General features: G+C 31.7%; 1 protein-coding gene across 2 annotated transcripts in view; it reads left to right on the forward strand.

Moving 5' to 3' along the window:
- Positions 1-2074: 2074 nt before the first annotated feature.
- LOC118645688 overlaps positions 2075-5875 on the forward strand; it is an 18638-nt gene continuing 14837 nt past the window's right edge. For both annotated transcript variants that reach the window (XM_036287311.1, XM_036287310.1), the window contains exon 1: positions 2075-2130. The gene's annotated coding sequence lies outside the window, so the exon portion shown is untranslated. The remainder of the gene's footprint in view (positions 2131-5875) is intronic.

A 5875-nucleotide genomic window follows, 5' to 3' on the forward strand; every position in this document is an offset into this window, starting at 1 on the left:
GTATTTTAATTTGTAAAAAAAAAATTTTTTTTTAATTTTTTGTTTAACAAAACACCCCCCACCATTATTTTTTTTTTAAATTAAAAAAAAATTTTTGCTATATTAAAGGATTTCTTTTTTCTAAATTTAACCACGTATATTACAGTTATGTTACGAAATATCTTTTTTGAGAATTAATTATAAAGATTTCCGTATATAAGCTATCCGTGCTCATATGCGCTTTGTATTATAATTTAAAAACGATTTAACAAATTGCACACACATTTTAATTGAAAACACGTGATTTATACTTATCTTGAATATACATGTAAGTCTAATAAGAGATAAAGATTAATTAAATTGATGAAAACATATTAATTGAAAACATTTAATTCATCACGTTCTTGATATGAGGGATACGTGACTTTAATTCATATATATATAAGAAAACGTACAAAAATTATTGCTATATATATATAATAAACTAAAAGTCACGTATCCCTCATATCAAGAACGTGATGAATTACATGTTTCAATTAAAATGTTTTCATCAAATATAATTAATCTTTATCTCTTATTAGGCTTACGTGTACACCAAGATAAGTATAAATTGACAGTGTAAATATAGTCATGTAGCAGTCTTACGTTCAATCAGTGCAATCGTTTTGTAATAATCATATGTGTGCAATTTGTTAAATTGATTTTAAATTAATATACAAAGCAAAGTTTAACATCTTTACAAATGATTCTCAATCCGTTTAATGTTGTTAGACTTTTATTGGCATCTATAAGTTCAATATATCTAACCGAAACGCCAGTAACTGAAGCAGAAATACAATTAAAAGAAGACATACAAAAATTATTGCTAGATAGCATTTTTCACTATAATGGTTGGAAGTGATGGAAGAAACCTATCTCGATTATCAAGAACCTTATAAATTACACAGTTTCGAAATATTGAAGATGACGAAGAAGCATGGAGTGAAGATAATTTAAATTCTCATCTACAGTGTTCAAACAGTGAAGTAAATTTTGACAGTACTATAAAAGACGAGCTGTTGAATATTGGCGGAATTTAGACGATAATAAAGAAATTAACCACAGAAAAAGGCATCGTTCTCTAAAATCAGTACAAAGTAAATTTAAAAGAGTTTCATCTGAACGTCAGTTAAGACGATGGGAAAGAACAACTACATCAACTGGAAATCGTTTGGAAAAATTATCTTATATCTCCAAATTTACACATGATAAATTACTGCAGCTATTGAATCAGGATTTATGGTTCATGATATCGATTTAAAAAGATGGGCTTTACAACTCAAGAAGAAATAGGAAATGTAATTCCTATATTTAAAGCATCTCACAGCTGGATATCAAGATTCAAGAAATCCCATCGAATTGTTTCAAGAAAAGTTACGAAGTTTGTAACTAAAAGAACAGTGGAGATTCTATTGATTTACAAAACTCAGCAAATAATTTTTTAAACAGTGAAACCACTTATTGAACAGTTGGAGCAGAAAATGTTTATAATTCGATCAAAGTGGTTTTTAATTAGAAATACATTCTGGAAGATCATTGTCTCCTAAAGGAATAAAAAAAGTAGAGCGTATCGTACAACTGTGTCATGAACAACCCATTCATACACAATACAACCAATAATATCATGTAATGGTAATTTTCTGTCACCTTTATTATTGTTTGAAAGAAGCTAACGGCGAATTTGACCAAGAGTACAAGAAACTTATTTAAACTAACAAATGTTATTGTAAAAGCATCGAAATCTGGTTAAAATGACATCAGGTAAATAAATTTCCTTTTATAAGCTTTAGATTTTTAAATATTGATAATTAAAAAAATATATAAATTTGGATAAACAATTACATAAAATTATATATAAATTAATCTCTGATACATAATCAATTATCATCTTTATAGAATTTTATATTTAATTTACAATCTAATAACAATCATAAGAAGTTATTAAATTAATTTATATTTGTTACAGATCATTTTAAAATGTGGTTAGAAAAACTTATTTCCAAACATTGGTTCAATAGCGTTCTTCTTATCGATTCATGGACCGGACATGTCCAATATCATTCGAATTTAACACCTCTAGTATAAACTATTACTACTATGATATACCGAAAGGTACTACAGGAAAAATACAACCATTAGATGTTACGGATTTAGAATTTGGAAAAATTTGCTAAAAGATTTTCAGATATAGTTTTATTATTGGAATGTGATATAAATTTGCATGAACGAAAATAATATAATAAAATTGCAATCTTGATACATAATCAATTGTCATCCCTGCGATATCGTAACTTATTTAAATATTCGTGGTTTAAAGTGGTTATACGAACGAAAGACTACAGAAATTGAAAAATCCAGTAGAATTTAGTTTGGATGATACTTCAACAACATGTGATATCGAAGGTTGCAATAATGTAGCTATAGTAAAATGTTCATGGTGCAAAAAATCATATGTTTAAACATTTCTTCGTTGAGTATCATTATTGCAATGAGTATAATGAGTAAATGATACAATACAAAATGTATAAATTATTGTATAAAATTTAAAATTATTTATTAATAAATATTTAGAAATGATTTGATGATGTAATAAATACAATCTATATGTAAATAAACAAAATAAAAAGCATAAGACCAAAAACTATTAAGAAAATAATCACAAAGATATAAAGAAATATGTACAGAAATTAGTAAAATAAAAAAATTTCTAATTTAAAAAAAAAAGTAATAAAACCATTAAATTATTATATTATTTATAATTATAATTTGTGATGCTAAAATCAATTATATAGATTTTCTATTATATATCTATCAAAATTGTGTATAATCTTGTTTAGACGATAATTATTTGCGTACATGAGCCACGGATAGCTTATATACGGAAATCTTTATAATTAATTCTCAAAATGATATTTCGTAACATAACTTTATATACATGGTTGAATTTAGAAAAAAGAATCTTTAATATAGCAAAAAAAATTTTTTTTAATTTAAAAAAAAAATGGTGGGGGGTGTTTTGTTAAACAAAAAATTTAAAAAAAATTTTTTTTAAAATTTAGAGTACTTTTAAAACCGTACAACTTTTATTTAAAAAAATTTATCTATCTTTTATACTTCCGATGATATTCGCTCCGAAAGAATAAAATTGTTTTTTTTCAAAGGGGTGTTTCACCCTCTAAACATAAAACTCCGCTCATAAAAAAAATACGTGTCTCTTAGATTTGTGTGTTGACAACATATTTCAAGGAAAACAAATTGGCGTCGAACACTTGTGATACTTCCCTTGTTAGTCAATTGTAAACAATTTGACAAGATTGAGTTACACAATAAAACTTAATAATGCCCGGTTGTGCAGCTCCAAGGTGTTCCAATTCATCTTTAAAACATTTTAAAATGTGCCATTTCCTTTGAAGATGACGAAAGATATACCCTTTGGGTGCTTAATATGAAATGAGAGAATTGGACTCCAATAAATATTCAACATTATGCGAAGTAAAAAAAATCTTAAAATATATTAATATTTATAGAAATATTTATTAATTTATAGAGATTAATAATGTTTTTACATACAAAAACAATATATTACGATGTACTGTAACCGTGCTCGCGAGCGACGGCCAACTTCGCCTCCGTCCCTGGTCGCGGCCCTTAGCCGCCCCGGGTTGTCGGAGCAACCTTTTCTAGCAAAGTTTTCTCCACAAATATTCGGTTGGGCGGCCAGGTACGTTAAGCGTACCACTCTGTTTACACCATGTTACGTTCGATGAAATTTTCACCTATTTCATCTCACGTCGCGCACCGCGCTCTCGCGTGATCCGCCGGAGCACCCGTCCACCGAGCGCTCCCCTCCCCGCGAAATCAGACCGCGGGGGTATCAGCGCGTACACCCTACGCTTATACTCTTTATTAATTTTATTGTTATCACGTTGCGTAATTATTACCTCAATTGTTAAAGCTCAAATCCATCGAATCATACCGCGTTATAGTTAAAAATTTCATAAAAGAGTAATATTCTTTCGTCGCCTTTCTATTTGCTATTACGACAGGGTGCAACCGCCCACCCCTCAACTCCCTTGCTAATTGATAATAACTTGCAATCCGTCGCAGTCATGCTAAGCTCTTTACATTATTAACAACCTGGAATAATGTGAATATTTTTCAACCATGCGGTTCACGCGTGATACCCTCGCGCTACCGAAGAGTCGTCAGCCGCGGAGCGCGTGTACCAAGTGGGATAGCAATGCTCGAGCACTATTCCAATCGGGAAGTATGAGTAAGATAGAATGAGTAAAGTATTACAAAGTGTATGGCTGTTTTAATTGCTGCTGCCGTCTCACAGAGGTGATAGGGGGAAGCGAAGAAGCATTCGAACGCTAACCACCCTGGCTACCTCTTGACGAAGTTTTTAATGATCCGAATAAAAATTGAGAAACTATGAAAATTCAAAAGTAATAGCTATTTGTCGCGGAATTTTCCATGGATTTGAGCTTCCCTACACCCGCGTTACCCCTAGACCCCTAGTTTTGGGTATATAAGGAGCGCGAGAGCCTCAGGAGAGAGCATTTTTCGCTCATATAACGAGTCGCGCTGCCAGTAGGCATAGACGTTACTCTGCGGGAAGAAAGTGCTATCGTGTAATAATTAACACAGGCACACACACAAAAAAAAGTGGTTGGTCCGGCGGATCTAGACTAGTCAATCCTTATGTATTCGACCCGCTGAATCCGAATCTAAGGGTCAGAATTGCAAAGTTAGCTCGCATTTTCTAACCTTAAAAAAAATTTTTTTTTAATATTGGTCCGGTGTGGCCAGACTAGTCAATTCTTATGTATTTTGATCTGCTGATCCGAATCCAAGGTCAGAATTGCAAAGTTTAGCTCGCATTTTCCTAACCTAAAAAAAATTTTTTTGAGATTAGGAAAAAATGAGCTAATCAGCATATTCTGACCTTGGATTTGGATTCAGCGGGTCAAAATACATAAGGATAGACTAGTCTGGATCCGCCGGACTAACATTAAAAAAAAATTTTTTTTGAGGTTAGGAAAAATAAGCCAATTCAGCAATTCTGACCTGGGATTTGGATTCAGCGGGTCAAAATACATAAGAATTAAACTAGTCTGGTTTGCCGGACCAACATTTAAAAAAATATTTTTTATTTTTTTTAGGTAGAAGAAATGCGAGCTAAACTTTGCAATTCGACCTTGGATTCGGGATCAACGGGTCAAATACATAAGGATTAACTTCTGGCCCACCGGACCAATATTTAAAAAAAAATTTTTTGAGGTTCAGAAAATGCGAGCTAAACTTGCAATTCTGACCTTAGATTCGGATTCAGCGGGTCAAAATACATAAGGATGACTAGTCTATCCGCCGGACCAACCACTTCTTTTTTTTGTGTGCCTTTGTTATTAGCCTTCGTGCTCTCAAATAAGCTACTACCAAGTATAACGACATTGTGACCATTAAATTCTTGTATAGAATTTAACAAGAACCGAAACAGTGGCGTAAGTAACCTCGTTCCTTGTCTACAAAAACGCCGTAAAATACATTCTTACAATTATCAAATGTAAGCTCACTCTACTTTATTTAAAACAAAGTTTTTTTTTTTCATGTCAATATAATTATTTAATAAAAATTATAATAAAAATTATACTTAGTAACTAAAAAGAATTTTCTACTTGTATATTTAAATTAAGTGGGGCAAAAATACGGGGCAAACCTCCTCGGTGCTCCCTAAAATATTCTGAAGCGAAAACAGGACTTCCCGAATCCTCATCCTGGAAGCAGGGCGCTACGATTCAGGCGCCTGCTTCCTCCCTGAACTTCAAGCCAGGGGTCGCCTACCTGGCCTTTAAGT

Source organism: Monomorium pharaonis, chromosome 5 (assembly GCF_013373865.1).
Source record: "Monomorium pharaonis isolate MP-MQ-018 chromosome 5, ASM1337386v2, whole genome shotgun sequence".
Lineage (NCBI taxonomy): Eukaryota > Metazoa > Arthropoda > Insecta > Hymenoptera > Formicidae > Monomorium > Monomorium pharaonis.